Raw genomic sequence first — 18,090 nt, 5'->3', positions numbered from 1 at the left:
TTGCAAGCCCTAAAAAACCAAAAAAAAGCTCAAGCAAGTCATGAAAAGATTGTATGGACCTTGGAAATGGTTAAAAAAGGCAATTTGCACAGCTCCAGTTCTAGGGATTCCTAATTATTCTCTGGAATTATTTCTGTTTTCGCACACAAATGGAACAGTAATCACGTCAGTACTCATGCAGAAAACTATGCTGGGGTTAACAACTTTGGTGTATTATAGTGTGATTTTGGACCGAGTAATGAGGGGTCACTTCCTCTGTGAGCAGTCTCTGGCAGCATTAATGCGGTTTCCCATGACGATGTTCGTTGAGCATGCATTATTTGTTGTTTTGGAAAAGCCTAAGGGTACACATGACGTCTCAAAGAGCTTCTGTTTATTAGGTGGTTATATCGAATCCGGCGATTAAAATAGGCAAATGTAAAACGGTGAACCTTGCCACGTTTGTAGCCGAACCACTGGCAGACGGCGAGCATGCAAATGATTGCTCCAAATATAAGGAGTACTATGACGAGATTCCAAGGGTGAAAGAAAATGCTCTAGCAGCTGGGGAGATTCTCTTTATTGATGGTTCTTTGAAAATTGATCAAACTGATGGGAAAAGATATTCAGATGCAGCTGTGGTAAGGCACATGGCTAATGGGGAATTTGAAGTATTGATAAATGCACGACTACCGCCTCATTTTTTGGCTCAGGCTGCAGAATTAGTGGTGCTGATTGTCGCGCTCGAGAAAAACGATGACCAGGAAGTAACCATGCACAGTGACTCCACCTATGTGACGTCAACAGTACACGCAGGACTAGCACATTGGAAAATTAAGGGCTACCTCCGAGCAGATGGCACTCCAGTGCAACATGCCACCTTATTGGACAGACTTATTAAAGCACGACAGCTCCCAGTAGCCATAGCGATCATTAAGTGCACAGCACACACTAAGAGAACAGACTTTATTTCACATGGAAGCCAAGCCACATATGTAGAAGCAAAACGAGTTGCATATTCAGAGGAGATTATGAACTTTGATACTCCTGATGTGAATGAAAGAATAGTGATGATGATGATTATAGATGAAAGTTTTGATAACTTGTCGAAAACACAATTATTGGAAGTTCAAGGTGAAGCACCACAGGATGAGAAAGATCTGTGGACACAGAGGGGGTGTTTTTTATCCCCTTGTGAGGCATTGCAGTGACAGGAAAGCACTGGTAAACCAGTGATGCCTGGGTATTGTACAAAATTACCTACTCCCAAAAGTTGGACCCCCAAAAGTCTGACCCCCAATTTTCTGCATAAATATATATATATATATATATATGTATATATATATATATATATATATATATATATATATATATATGGGGTAAAGTGAATAACAAATGGAAAGGGGTAAGGTGGGGGGTCTGTGGGAGGTCAAACTTTTCGGTTCGGTAAAATCATGTAGATCGATACCTGTAGCCGTATTGTAACAGCTCCACTACCCTGCGCATGTCACTAGCGAAAGCCTCGAAGCAACTATTGCAGAGGAGTAAACTGCATCGTATGTTAAAAATTTACTGCTGGGCACATGCTGCGAACAGTCAGAGGTGTTATTCCTCGACCAAATGGTCCTTTTCAGCATTTCCATATTGACTATATTGATATGCTGCAGGTCTGTAAGGGTTACAGATATATGATAGTGACAGTGTGCCCATTCTCAAGGTGGGTTAAAGCTGACCCATGCACACATCCAGATGCCACTTGCGCTGTGAAGTTCTTAGTTCGAGAAGTATTTCCTAGATGGGGAATATGTGAGGTGTTAAGATAGATAATGGCCCCCATTTTCTGAATGAAGTGTTTGAGCAGATTAGTTTATTACTCAGTACAAAGCATACGTTTTCTTTGGCTTATCACCTGCAAGCCAACGGTATCTGTGAGAAACTCAACGGCCTGCTAAGGAAAGGATTGCCAAGCTTCAGTTAACATTGAAAAATGGATGGCTGCATTGCCTGCCTCTTGTATTTTGTGCATTGAGGAATCGACCAGGCTATGACCATCATCTTACGCCCCATGAACTAGTAACGGGGAGGCGAATAAGAATGCCTCTCACTCGTCCCTCAAGGACTAGAAGTGATGGCCAGACAACAGGAGAATTATTAGGAGATGAGCTACATGCCTATTTAACATGTAGAAATACAAGTATCTCTGTCATTTCAGAACAAGTCAAGCGGACGGTGTGTAGGTCTCAGAACGCAGATGAAGACCATACAGCAACCAGATCAGATTAACTTCTTTTACCAGGACTTTTTCCCAGAGATCAGGTACTGATCCATAACTTTGTCCACAAATGGCATCAACCCAAGGTTTGAGGGCCCTTTCATCATGAATGGCTCCCAGTAAAACAGCGTATCATCTTCAAAACAATGTGCATAACGCACAGGGCAATCAGCGGACAAGGAGCAGAATTCCTACAAAAAAAAATAACAATCTACAAGCCAACGAGACCGCTCAGGTCAACCAACGAAATCCGACTGGAACAAAAACCTTACATCAAGAAGAAACTCGGAGGCACCGCTTTCTACCACTTAGCCGCAAAAACCTGGAACAACATCCCAAAAGTAATAAGGAACACCAAAGACCACCTTAAATTCAGAAAATTACTAAAAACCTGCCTCTTCAACACCGGAGACTAAAACCGAAACAACAATAAGACAAACGACTCATCAAAAAAGGACATTGACAAACCCCGAGAACCGACAGAAGTACCCTGGGCACCAGTCGGGCTGACGCTGGACACAGGGGACCACCCGCGAGACCCAGAGAAACGGATACAACTACTCCAGCCAACCCTTACCACCCCCCACCACCCGTACAGCCACAAATAGGTTCCACGAGGCTGTGGAACGGACAAGATACCACCAATCACCACACAACCGGGTGTATGGACACTAGCAGCGGCGCTAGTCACGTGGAGGGGGTGAGGAGCATGCAAGGTTATTAAGGGAGCGGGCGGAGGGGACAGCTAGATCCTCAAACGGCCTCGAATGGAAAAACGGGCACGTACCTCCTGAGGCTCAGGGTGTACAAGCATCCCGTTGGATAAGATTACACGAGCCCAACCGGTTCAGTCCAGGATAGAGATGACTAACGAATACCATTAACAATTTCCTTCTCTGCACACACCTCTCAAACTCCAAACCAAACACAACCACAAACCTCTAGCGCAGCAAACCGCACAAACTTCACTACACTGCAACAACAAAACAAAAAAACACATAGACTCGCACATCAGCACACAACGACTACCGGCCGCATACACCCCAGGCCCAGCCGACGGAACCACCGGGCTGAGGCTGCCAACAGCACATCACTGCAATCTTGCACTTTTCCAGCCTCCGCCCACTAACCCACCCTCCCCCCCTCGTTCAGAGCCGCCAGAGCGCCAGGGGACCACTCCGGTGGTGATAGTGCGCAGTACAAATGACCTTTAACATTAACATTAACATGAAACATGTTACTCCATGAGCAGTTAAGGTGCAAGGAAGACGCGCTTGGATATTTCTAGGAGATGTGAAGATTTACAGCTGTGAGACCACCACACCCCATACGGAAGCAAGCAATGGAGAAGAAGTTCAGAATGTGCAGACTAGATCAATGATGAGGAAGAAGGATGCAGAGACTGCCTAGTAGACAGATGAAGAGTTCATTGGACTGTGGTTCGGTCGAGACACTTTTTGCATCTGCTAAGCAAGGAGTGAAACAGCTATTATTCTTGAGCCACCAAAGTGTGCTGATTAGAGACTTTTGGAATGAATCGAGGAATGCCAACATTGGATTTCCGTGTCAGCAAATGGAAGAGAGAGCAATATCCTGATTCCTTTCTCAATGAGTTTCTCTTTGGAGGTCCCCATGGTGATGCCTAATGGCATCATTCATCAGATCATTTTTGCTGTTTTCTTCTTCATTTTTCGTGCTTATCCTGCATTGGTTGGGAGAATGGTTGACATTCACTTGTTCCTGCAAGATCTTAAAAATGGTGAGGAGACTGCTCATAGCTATTTTTGAGCAAATCCTCCAACTTCCTGAGTACTGTGTGGAAAACACAAATGCCCCTGTCTGATGAAGACACTAATAGACTAGTTGGAATGGTCTTTTATTTCTTGATTAAAGTATGTCTGCACATTGTCGGAAGACAAACTGACACTCATACATTTCTGAGAGATCCTAGAAATCAGCAGGCAATCAATCAATTGCTACTTGATATAATTGAGCAAGTTTGTCTATTTTCTGAGACAACACAGCAAGCATCCTAATGGTGTTGATGAATGAAGACATTCAAAACGTACTTGCCCTAGTCCTTTATTATCTACTGGAAGCACATCCTCATTTGGTTTGGTGAAAAGGCAACTCTTTTGTATTCATCAGGAACCCTATTAATCATTCTGCCATCAGCCAGTTGCTTGTGGAGCTCGTGGAGCAGATCCAGATACTGCCAGGATATTTTATGAGATTGTCTGATTGAAGATTGGTTACTTCTTCCTTAAAAGTACAAATAGAAAATGGATAACATTGATAGTAACAATAATGTGGCAAACAATGAGAGATTCCAAAGATGAGCAACATTTCAGGCTTGAGATGAAGATGTTCATGCTATAGAATAAATAAAGAAGAAATTAAGTTGTTTCACAATTGTACAGAAGCAGCAACGCAAGTAGACAAAGTATTCTATAAGGCTGGCTATGTAGTGAATAGATTGAGGCTAAGCGCCAACGTATATGTATAGGAAATAAATAGACTACAGATATTCCACAATGCACTTTTAGCAGAGCTGGATTCTGTGAACAGAAATACTTTGTCAGTGTGTCGCAGTAAGAAATTGAAAGCTGCAACATGGAGGTCAATGAAAGAAGGCTTAGTTGGATCAACACAAGAAGTCAAGGCCACCTTGGGCTTGGATGTGCATACAAACAATTACAGAACGTGTGAAAGAGCAGAACTCCTGTCTCTACTGAGGGGCGAGAACATTGACAACATCAGAGGTTAATCGAATAATAGTATTTTAAATGCAGTAAGACTCAAAATCATGGTCTGCAGTCACGTGGACAGATGAAAATAGACACAACGATGAGTTGTATCGAAACCATGAAAACAGAGTATGCTATACTCCCTCTAATTCTCAAGCACAGAGAACAGTTCCAAGGGCAATCTTCAAATGGCTAATTGACTGGCAAACTGTAAGAGTGATGATGGAAGACGGATTAATTGGTGGTAAACTATGGTTATGACCAACCCACTGTCATCTGGATGCCAGCCTGTGTACGGCTTACGCATGTGGAATATTACAGAGGGGTACAAAGGTACCAACCAATTAGAGAGGGACACGTAATAGAGGGCCCCATAGTTTGTGTAAGCAATGGGACGTTGTCTATTTGATGCCGTTCAGAATGACCTTCACTAGGGGAGGGACTATTTGCCCACCTGATGTTAGATACCCAATCACTTTCTCTGACTAATATGGAACAAATACCTAGATGTTCCTTGTAAGCCTATCACCATTCCAGATAGGTTTTTGTAGTTTTTTAAGAAGATAGACATCAATGATGATGAATTTGTATTACATAACCAGTTTTTTTATGTGTTGAATTGAATGTGAAGATCGAGCAAACACGTTGATGTTTGTTGTAACTCCCTGTTTTAGATAATTGAAATTAAAACAGTTGTATTTTGCCAACTTCCTGAGTCAGTTTTGATTATTGATGTTTGAGTATATTCTGCATCTCCATCCATCTCAAAGTATTGCTACCCCATCTAAAAGGGCTGGGTCAGACACCCCAGTACACCACAGTGTGAAATTAGGCTCAGATGACGGAAAATGTATGACTGACATACTGAGACCAACTGTTGATGGTGAGTCCAGTTTTACCCATCAAATGGATATATCTACTTCACAAGGACTAATGAGCTTTGAAAACATCCTTTTTCATTTGTGCACATACTTCCCCAGCAAACAGATTCTGGGTTTTGTATACTATGCACCATATAACACAGCTCAGAGTTTCTTCCACAAAGCATATGCCATTGGTTGCCTTTTTTGGAGATGATGATGACACAATGGCTCTACTAGGGCTATTGTTTATTTTATGTTTTTATCAATAGTAATACTGATAATGGTCCACATTGAAGAAATTAGATGATTGAGTTGTGATGTGTTTCTTTTAATGAGCACAATAGACCTGAAAAGTCACGTAGACAAGCAGTACCTTCTGGAAATAGATGAGGGGACTGTGCTCCACCGAGTTTCTACATTTTCTCACCATGAAGAGGTAAAAACCTAAATTGGTCAATACTCATTTATGTTCAATTACCAAGGTTGAATGATAAGAATTAAGGCTTCGTCCACACTATATACATCTACAGAGGGGGGCAACTGAGATTGTTAACCTCTTCCTAACATAGCTACAAAAAGGAGTCTACCATTCCATGTATTATTTAATGGGATCGTACTGCTTATAAGATGAATAGCGGCCTGCTTAGCCAGACAAATAGGCTGGCTATGCACTAATTCCAAATTTCAGATGGCATATATCCTTTGCATTCAATAGAGCTGGTTATTGGAAGGGTTCTTTGCGGGGGGCCATGTTGTATTGGATATACCTGAAAAAAGAGAATCAAGGCAGAACCATGGGAGGTCAGGATATTTTATGTAACAATAAACGGTCTAATACAGTAGACGAATGAAATCAATAGTCATAATATCCAGTGTAATAAACAGATTAGTATAGATGGTAACATTTTTGTAATATTTTTTCTTTGCATTATTATGGGTAAAGAAAATGACATAATATTGGATCAATACGATCAGGAGTTAGAGCAGATATGTAAGGTATATGCTGAAGATAGAACACTTGTGGTGGGGGGTTTTAATGCTTGCATGCAGCTGATGAATTCAGGCATCACTGAAATTAAGGCATTGGATGAGCAATCCGGCATTCCTGATCAAGTCCAACTGGAAGAAAAAAGCAATAACAGGAGTAATGAACTCTTGTATGTTGCCAAGAAGCACAATCTAGCTTGCTTACCTGCATGGGTTTTTGGTCGCACTCTTGTAAAAATTGCATTCTTTGTGGAAAGGGTGCAATCCACGATTGATTAGATATTTATAATGATACACACTTTTTGGAGATGAAATGAGATGGAGATAATCCAAGAAACAAGCAGCTAATTCTCCTTTAAAGACTGTGTAAGTATAGTGTTCCCCTTGAGGGATGGAATGATATCTGGGATGGGATAGCTATCATCACTAAAAGATACAAGGATTAAATAGTGCCAGAGAACTGTGCTATATCTTGGCGTTATTTTACAATCATTTATATTGTGCAACACAGTGTACACTCCAATTAGCACATTTAGTTTATTTGTGGTCTCTGTTAGGTATAGATTTTCTCAAATAGATGTGTGAGGGACACTGGACCAAGACAGATAGTAGACGGACAAACCAGGCTTGAAAAAGAGGCATGAGAGGAAGGCTAAAAATAAGACGTTAGTGAGCTCTATAAAGAGGGCTCCACGATTGTGCAACAATGATACGAAAAAGATCATACATGGATAATTAACAGAATGGGAAATTATGCAAACGGGCGATTTTCAGTGGATGTGTTGCATTCAATTAGATGAAAGATGTACAAATATGTTAGGGCTTTATGGCCAAAGGTATGGATATGCACAAGCCTATTGCTTTGCTACTTATAAATGCAAAGGAATGGATGCATTCCATAAGCACCCTTTACAGGAATCCAGATACAACTTATGAAATGGTACATGAATTTCATTGGTGTGCAAGGTCCAGGTTAAAGAGACGATAATTAAAACTTTCAGTAACTCCCAGACACGAGGCACTAATGCGATCCCTAACACCATAATACAAAAGAATGCTAGGAAAAAGGCTCGCATATTGCAGGCAGTATTCTCAAACTGTTGGTGGAGAGGAAGGGACCCCTCTTCATTGAAATGTTGTTTAATTATCCCTGTTCACAATAGGGCTAACAGAACCGATCCCAAAAAATATATGATTATCGAGACTACTGGTAAACTACTTGCCGGACATCTTCTGGATTATCTTAAACTATGATAGAAAGAACATGTATGTGCATAGAACACACTATATTCCAGTCTAAACAGCCCATGTTTGTTTTTGTAGATTAATAGAAAAATATTCTTTAGGGATGAACATCCCCAGTTCTGGCCATTTGCAGATTTCACTCCATTGTTTGATCTAATAGGTAGAGCTCTTCAGCAGAAGAAATTAGTTGATCAGAGTATTTGCAATGGTCTCTTGCAGATACTTATTAAACTTCACAGAGACACATAGAGACACATAGGTCAAGGTCTAGCTGGAGGGCACAGTTCGTACAACTGTTACGATTGACACAAATAATGGACTTAATCAATGCTGATTGCTGGTCCCTTTATTATTCATTATGCATGTCATAGATTTCCCAGCCTAGTTAGGTGCTGTAAGAGTGTATCTTCTCAAGCAGTGTCCTAAGAATGCCAGCTTCTATCTTGCAATGACAGATCTCTGCATGAATATGATTCTTATAGGGCTCCAACGTACACTCATTGGGTTAGGGGACTATTGTAAGGCCCGCAGTTTCAAAATCACTATTACAAAAACTTAGCTCATGACCTTTTTTTGCATCAACTGGGATTTAGGCTTGCAGAAACTAGAATTCGTACACGAATATGTGTATCTGGGTATCAAATATGTGGCGCATTTCACATGTAAATCCGACTTGATGAACAGTACTTTGGCAGTCATCTCTTCTTTAGCTACCTTCTCTGCTGCTTATGGTTCATGTTGTTTTACGTATCTTTCAAAGTTTCTGATGGAAATATCTCTCCAAAAATTATATATGAAAGTGCCTGCCACAGGCCGTGCATTCTGTCAAAGTTGTCTGTCAATGAGAGTGAGGCGTGGAAAAGCTTTATGACAATTAGGCGGTCTAAAGGCTACCTCAATATAAGCCCCAAGGTTAGATATCGAATTGCAGGGATCGCTAACGATAGAGTTTGCCAACATTATTAGAATGTATGGGGATTTGACGCATGCAAACTTGGATAATATCAGAAGCATCTAATGCACCGATTTGATTTCGCATGAACAATCCAATCCAGTATAATCCGAATTATATTACATAAGAAAGTGATACAGGAGACAGAACCTAACCAAATCCTGGAAAGTTATTTGAAAAATAAGGAATATTGTAAATGCATAGTAAACTATGAGAAATAGTTCTTATGGAACGGCCAGGATTAATGCAAATATGTTTAGAAGATGTAAGTGACTTGGAGGTACACAGGGTCCACTTGAATTGGGTGATCTACCTGTAGAAATGATAGCAGCAGCCTGAATAGGTATAAGTAAAGTAGACATGGTGTGTCCCTATGTAAAACGGATTTACAAGAAATAATGCTTGTAATTTGTATCTGCCCTGTCAAGAAAGACACAATTTGTGGACAGATCGCTGTATACTCACCATGTCTTGTTTGTGTTGCCCCCTAATATATCTCTCTCTTTCATCTCATCATGTGTATTGCGGGCTGAATTGCTGTGGGGAGTGGGTTCCCCACTGGCATAGAGATGTTGACCTCCTGTTAGCCTCTTGCAAGGTATCCTTACCCTTTAACGAGGACAACTTCACAGAAGATTTCTCTCTAGAAGAGATGAAATATGTCAATAATCCAGGATTAAGGTGCCAAGCAATGATGGCTGTATTTAAAACATTACTCGATGAAACAGATAAACTCCACGGCAGATTTTTAAAAAAGAAAGAACAAATGAAAGGAGCAACGATAATGCAATTGTTCATTTGTGCTACTTCTTAGAAATGTGTAGGTCACCTTATTCTCAAATGTGACCTGTGCATTTCAGGAGGGGCTTGACCGTAGCGCATCAGTGATTGCATGCATCAGTGTTGGGAGCGTACTCCTGACAGCAATGTATTAAAAAAAAAGAAATTGAGGCTTTACATCAGGTTTCATGCATGAGATCAGCCTCTATATGGGGGATTAAGATTCAAACCCGTGACGCTCTGCATTGTCTTGCTGCCAAAACAAATGCATTGTCCCTGAGTTATCCTACTGGCGTATGTATGACTGGCTCCCATTAACCCATGTTGGCATTGTAATTCACTGCTTTGGACCCATAAAGGGCCTGTCTGTGTGAAATGCTTTTAGAACGCAGTTCCACCCCCCCCCCTGAAGGATGGAAATGCAAGTGTAACAGAAAAATTCATGGGTGGGTCAGAAATGACGCTGTCATGATTTGCCCCCTCTCTGTGCTTTTTCTCAACGGATGCCGGGGATAACACTAATTTAGTTTAGTTTAGTTTAGTTTTTTTATTTATAAAGCGCACCGAGCCCTTAAGCAACTGGGCGCTAAACTTACATGTTGCAAATATACAGGCAATTATAAAGATGAGAAAGTAACAGTTATTTACAAAAATACAAAATGTGAACAATAAATGGAACACGTTTGAATATAGACATCAAATGTACACAGTACAAGATAATTACAGTAGATGTGTGACGGGACATGATTTGGCGGTAGATAACAGTTCTTGCTCGTGGAGCCAAGCTTTAGTCTTTTTCCTGAATATGTGGTAAGACAGTTCCTCTCTTAAGGAGAGGGGGAGGGCATTTTATTTTCTCGCCGCAAGGACAGGGAAGCTAGCCACGCCTGCACGTTGTTGCCTAAATCGAGGTATATTGACACAGTGCCTCATGGCAGTTCTAATGGGTCGTGAGGATGTGTGGCGAGAGATGGTGTTGGTCAGGTAAATGGGAGCTTGGTTAGATAGGCACTTATGAGTGAGGGACGGGTTTTATATGCTAATCTTTGGTTTATGTTAAGCCATTTTAGCGAGAGTCTAGTTTCAGAAAAGTGGTGATTCCTTGGAATATTTAGAGCTGCTCGAATGGTTTTATTTTGCATAACCTGCATTTTGTTGAGGTTTTGTTGAGAATTGCTGCGGTAAAGTGTGTTACAATAATCTAGTTTAGAGAGGACTAAGGCTCTAGATATTGTGATGAAATTGACTGGGGACAGGTAGGGTCGGCAGGCTGTGATAAACTTACAGGTGTAGGTGGATGAGGAAGCCAAGGCGTTGGTTTGTCTAGTTAGTGTTAGTGCAGAGTCTATATAGATTCCTAGTGTTTTCACCACCTTGGCGGCATTAATTATGTTGCCATCAACGTTGAAGGAGGAGAATGATGCATTTAAATTATTCAAGTTGGCAGGCGAGCCCAGAAGGAGCAACTCTGTCTTATCGTCATTAAGACAGAGTCCAGCCTTCACCATCCAAGCTTGTATGATTATATAAATGTTGTTAAGAGTCTCGCTGTACACAGTGTAATCACCAGTAATGGGAATGAGTGTTGTGTGTCATTAGCATAGTTAGTGTAGATGACACCCAGATAGTCAAGTGCATCAAAAAGTGGCTTGGTGAATAAATTGTAAAGAGTGGGGGACACACAAGAACCTTGGGGCACCCCACAGGTAACAAGGGTCAGTGAACAAGAAGCAGACCGTGCAAAGACCCTCATGGATCTGTTGTTGAGGAAAGACTCAATCCAGGCGTTAACTTCGTCGGAGGAGTTTACGGCTGATGAAAGGTGTTTGGATAAGAATTTATGATCCACCAGATCAAAAGCTGCTGATAGGTCAAGTACGAGGACCAGAGCAAATTTGCCTTGGTCTTTCAGCATCTTCATTTGGTTCTTGAGGTTGATAAGGGTGGTTTCAGTTCCATGGCTGGGTCTGAATCCTGATTGCCTCAGTCGTAGTAAGTTGTTGGTTTCAAGCAAGTATTTTCAGCAAGAATGGAACCGTTGTAATGGGTCTGCAGTTGGCTGGGTTATTAGGGTCTAGGGAGTTTTTTTTAGAAGCGGGAGTACCCAAGCATCTTTCACGTTGTTGGGTACTATCCTAGATTTGAAGGACGCATTAATAAGTGATGTAATGAAAGGGGCTAGTTCCTTAGCAGCTTCCTTGACAAGGGGGGCAGCATATGCATCTCCCTGACAGTTAGAAGGTTTAACTTTCAGGATAATGGTTTTGACCTTGTTGATGGAAAGTGGAGAGAAATTGAATTGGGGTTGTGTGATCTTGGTCGAGGAATGAGAGTTTGAAATGGGGTCACTCTTGGAGATAAGAGATTTCTTCATTACTATTTTGTTTTGGAGCATAGTGATTTTATCTTGGAGTACATTCTGTATATTGGTACACCATTGGGTGTCTTTAATGCACATGTCTGGGGTGTGGCAGGTGATTCTTGCTCCTTCAAGATATTAAAGAGTTCCTTGGTGTTGGAAATACGGTAATTGTAGTTCTGTTTCTTAGCTTGGAGTATGGCTATTTTGTAGTTAAAGGAGCCTGCGGCAGAGTTGGCTTTATTTGCTGAAGAGGGGGTGTTTTTCCATAGTGACTCAGATGTTCTTTTGATTTTCCTGAGAGACTTGAGATGAGTGTACCAGGTATTGAGGTGGGTACGCAGTTTAGATTTGCTTAGTTTCATGGGCGCTAGTGTATTAATCGCCTTGAGAATAGTGTGATTGTATAAAACGACTAGAATTGTAGGGTCTGAGGAGGTTGTGGTGTGGTTTGTGATTGGCTGCAGTAGTGTAATGAGTTTATCTAATGTTAGATTGTGTTTGTTCCTGGTCATCATGGCTGGGCTTGAGTAGTTTGTGGGGTGGATGAGGCAGTTTCATTGATATACTGAATCGGATGAGATGATGGTCGGGCCAGGCGCAAGGGGTGTTGGAAAGAGTGTCAATATTACAGTTAAGGTTAGCTTTCCAGTCTAGGATTCTGCCTTTATTGTGGGTGTGTGCAGAGATGTGGTGAGAGAGCCCTAATTCAGTCAAAGTGTCCTTCAGAGCGCAGGATTTCTAATCATTGGTGTCATGTAGGCCTAGGTTGAAATCACTGAGGATAATGATGTTTGACTTGTTCTTAGTGTTGAAAGATAGCAAATGTGAGATGTTGTTTTCAAAGGTAGTGGTTGGACCCGGTGGGCAAAAAACATGATGCAAAGTGAAGGTAGAGGCAAGTGACGTGGATAGTTTGACAGATATGATTTCTGCTGAAGGCATGGGATGATTAGTGATCTTTCTCAAGCCTAAGGATGTCTTGTGTATAATTCAATACCTCCTCCTTTGGAGATGTTGGCATCTCCATCTGCGCAGATAATCGAGTAGTTGTCCAGAATGGCAAGGGCAAGTGAGGGGCCTGAGGCTATGTGCAACTAGGTCTCCGTAATCGCAATGAAGTTGAGGTTGTGTGATGTTATGAGATCAGCGATATCTAAAGCATGTGCCTGTAAAGATTTGGCATTGATGAGGGCAGCTTTTATGGGCGATGAGATTTTGTTATGAGTACTATTGGGTGATATCGGACTGGTTTCAGAAGTATGTGAGGCCAATGTAATGGTTGTAGTGATTCCTGAAGTAGTGTCCTGTGTGGTAGGTGTAGGGTGAAGTTGTGTAAATCTGGAGCTAAGTCTGTGGTTTATGTAGAGTGTGTGCAAGGCTGGGTGGAAGAAGCATTTGGCATACATGCTTGGTATGGGTTATAGGTTATAGTATCGAATCAAAAGGGTCGAATGACAAAAGGGTCGAGTCAATAGACCGAAAAAAAGGATTGAAACTTTTTTTTTCTTTTTTTTTGGGGGGGTGCCCCACCCAAACCCCCATTTTTGGTGTAAAAACACCTTTTTTTTTAAGCTAAACAAGAGCACAAAAAAATATATGTACATTTTAAAATTTGTTTTGATCCTTTTGTTTTCGGTTGAATGCACTCTCACCTTTGGCATTCGATCCTTTTGTTTTTCGAAACTTTAACTGGACACCCTTGGTATGGTAGGTCATTTGTAGTATCGGGGTGGCAAATGGAGTATATGGTTGTTATGTTGTTGAGAGGACATTTTAAAGTGCATAACTTTTGTCAATTTGGATGCACTTTTAAATGCCCAGAAACACCCCTAATTTGTGCAAATTCGCAAAAGGTGAAAAGTGCAAACTGAAGTTGTCCTTTATGGATTGGACTGACTGCTCCTTTATTTGCTGCAAGTGATGAGAGGTGCTTGAGCCAAAATACGTTTTGAGAATCTGTCCCAGCATACCTTGTATACCCCTTCTCGTCTTCCCATTCTACCCCATTTAAAGGGTCCCATTTGCAGTTGACGTAAATGTATTCATTGTACATTGCAACATGATGTACTTCATCTGCCTTTCCTGCAATGCTTAAATGCATCATCCCAGAGATGCATGGTGTTCCATTACGGAAATAAAGAAATTACTTGTCAGTCTTGGGATTTTTTTCACTCGATCTGCCATTTTCTATCACACCAGTAGGAAAGCACGCCCACAGAAGTGGATCGTTCAGGATGGGTAAATGATGCACAATACGGTATTTTCATAGATCTGTTTTTGGCAAAGGTAGCCTATTGCAGATGTGCATGCAGGTTTTATCGGATTTTTTCCTCAAATACTGTTTTGCACATGTATTTAACTCAATCCTAACAATGAGTAAATGATTACACCCACAGTACCAGTCCAGCCATATAATCCTCACATGCCACTGTTCCTGTAGGACAAGTCCCTCTGGCTTCTGCTTCACTTTTGATGTATGTGCATGATAATGGAGGAGGTTCTGCAAAAAGAAAGTGAGAGGGCTGTGAAGCAGTCAAAGATTATCCTAATTTGTGATCAAGATACGTTTGATTTATCAAGTTCACTGTGCTCTGGGTTAGAAGTGGTGGATGGCAGCCACGACAGTGTTATTTATGTTCTTATAACCAGGCTTTAGTCAGACTTTACAGGCTGTGACCACTGATCTGTAACTTCAATAAAGCAAAGTCGGTGGGTGGCCCACACGATGGTCGGGATGGAGACGTGAAAGATTTATTCACAAACGAGATTACCGTTGTGGTAGAACTGTTCAACATGATGACCTTCAAAAGAAGAGGGCACCTTTCAAGCAAGCCTGCCACAAAGTATCTGGTAAAAGTACATTTCAAGGGTGGGATCTCCAGGAAGGACCAAGGATCCTTGATAAATATTAAGGGCATACAGCCTTCTTTAAAGAGAACACAATCATGCATGGGCTATTGCCACATGAAAAGCAGCATTATCTGGAGGGCACCTAAAAATTACACTTTGTACAGGATGCCCGTTGCGCGAGAGAAAGAGAGAGGGAGGCGCGGGAAAGGCCACAGCTTCGCCTCTGCATCCTCAAGAATGTGTTTACTTTATTATTTGACTTGCATTATTGCTCATACTCCTCAAATGTGCAGGGGAATGAATAGCATTACCCCATAATTAATCCCCATGCACGACTCTATTGTATAACAATATATTCAGTTTGCCTCACACCATGTTGAACCACTGCTGTTAAGCCACACAATGCAATGTGCTGAATCTCACAGTGCATGTCACTGCTCAAGAAGCACCTCACTGATTATTAAATAATGCTCGCCTTCACTGTTCACACTTCTAATGTATATCCGTTTAGGCATAGCTAAGCGTGTTTTATTCTCTCGAATTTTCATCTGAGGAGGCTTTAGCAGGCGTATGTCGTCATATTACAAGGCTTCTCGCCTGCATCAAGGCGAGATGTGAAGCCGAAGGGAGTATAGTTGCCTTGAAGAAATGCGTTACACTGTGCTGCTTACTTCCAAGCTGAAATGCAGCTGGCATCAAAACACTGTACAAGAAAGGCTTTGTCTCAGTCAGCAACAATGTGCAAATGTGTGACCTTTCTAACTAAGACTGCCCCCTTCCATTGGCACGCATGAAATCCTGTATAAAATACCTGGGAGGGGGATCGCTTGCGCTGAACACTCATGTTGCCGCTGGTCATTTGTGTTCCTCACTGCTTTTGACTAATATAGTGTTCGTCAATCCGCCAGAATCAAGTGGTCTTTATTTTACATGACAAAAATGGCCAAATGTTTCAACGTTGTACCAACCCGGGAATGCTTAAAGATACTATTAATGTCATGCTCATCCTCTTTTGAAATGGTTTTCCTTGCATAATCATGCATCAGATTACCTAGCCCTAGACCCTTCCTACTGTTCCTGCTATGGGCGATAGGAGGGGGGGTGTGAGGCGCAGCAAACTGGAAAGGGAGTGGAAAAAGTAGCGCAAAGCGGATAGTGATGAGGCAAGAGATTTTGGAATCTGCGTGTTTTGAACAAGGCAAGGGTTAATCAGGGTGCTGTCAGACATGGCATCAGGTCTAGTTCAGTGCCCGCTCCAATGTCAACCTCACTTTGCTCTTCAAAAAATGCAAGTACAAAGGTCGTAGCAGGCGCCCTTTGGCTCCCTACCACCATATCCAAAGTGTCACTGAGTATAGGTGTACTCTATGGTTGATTTGACTGCTCTGCAAACATCAGAATCATATCAAGTGCATTATTTGGGGCAACAAAGGCACAACTTAACTCCACATTGCCATGTCGGTTCTTTAGCTATATTTGGTTGAACACTTCTTACATAGGCTAAGGTGAGATATGAAGAGAGAGAGAGTGTTATGGACAGAGAGAGATAGGCATAGCAATAGGAAATAAAGCAGAGAGAGAGAGAGAGAGAGGTTATTAGTAACGCAACTTAACCATAACGTCCCTTTAACAACGTTTTTTTACTGAATATACATAGGTTTTTGGTAGCGCAACTTAACCATAACATCCCTTTAACAAAGTTTTTTTACTGAATATACATATACATACTGTGAATTTGATGTATGTTTACTAGGATTCCCTTACTTTATATACATGTAACATAGAACATGCTGAACCCCCAGCTACTGATTTTGATATCCGCAGACTGTGCGTATGTCCGCGGACCGACGCTGAAATGGGGAATGAAAGCTATTAGCAACCTAGGTTCCCAAAGCGGAACCCGGGGTGCTAAAAAAGAGGATTTTGCTTCCTACACCGGGACGCCTGTGGGGTCCCAGTATAGGAAGGAAAATCCTTTTCCAAGATGGCCACCATGGAAAAGGAAGGCGAGAGTTCTATACAGGGCCCTCTTCGCTTTCCATGGCAGCCTGCAGAAGGCAAAAAGAGAACCCTATGACCATATTACTACGAGCACATTTTTCTTCCCTTTCAGATCTATCCTAATTTCGAATAACTTTACCACAAAACCAGTCCCAGGAGGACATGGCCACTTTAATCCTATGTTTTCTGCCTTGTGGTCATAGCCAGTAGCCAGATTGTCTGGATCATGACCTTATTCCATGAACCAGACAATCTGGCCAATGCCCATTGCCACAGGCTACCCCTCATTCACTAAAGGTATACCGCTATTTTTTTATAGCTACATTATGACACTTGGGAAATAATAAAATACTGGCACATTGGCAAAACCATGCTTGTAGGTCCTTGCCAATGCTCCTTACGCAAGTTTGCTACAAATCACCCATGTTTTATTTTTTCAACAGTGTCAAATGAATGCACACACAATCATCATATAACCTAGCCACGACTTCACAAAATCCATTCAGACTGTACGAAAACATTTATATCTAGATCTATAGGGGGTAATTCATAGAAATCAGCGCACAAGTGGCACTGACAGTCTGCACAAGCCGCATGCGCCAAAACCCATTTCAGCAACCAGCCGTGGCACAGAGTGGCGCAGCGACCCTGCAGCAGCGCCAGTTACGCCCCCAACCCCTCCCCGTGCATCATAAACAGCGCACAAATCCAGTACATGGCGCAAAGGCCAGTGGACCAGCATACAGCCCCCAACCACGAAAACGCATTGAAAACTCCCTGCGCACGCCCCAGAATACACGTACCCCACTCGCGCCAGTGAAAACACATGTAAAACTCCCCGCGCACCCCTCTGAATACACATACCCGGCTCACGCCAGCGAAAACGCGTGTAAACCTCCCCACACACGCCCAAAATACACGTACCCGGCTCACGCCAGGTAAATTGCGTAGAAAAAGCACCCCACTGTGGTGTGGGCTGCCTGTGGGCCATGCCCAGGGTGGATGGGGTGCCTGCGTGTATTTGGGGGGTGCGTGGGAAGTTTCACACATGA

The sequence above is a fragment of the Ambystoma mexicanum genome, chromosome 11 (genome assembly GCF_040938575.1).
Source record: "Ambystoma mexicanum isolate Mex_15411 chromosome 11, UKY_AmexF1_1, whole genome shotgun sequence".
NCBI classification, from domain to species: domain Eukaryota; kingdom Metazoa; phylum Chordata; class Amphibia; order Caudata; family Ambystomatidae; genus Ambystoma; species Ambystoma mexicanum.
This window is presented reverse-complemented; position numbering follows the sequence as displayed.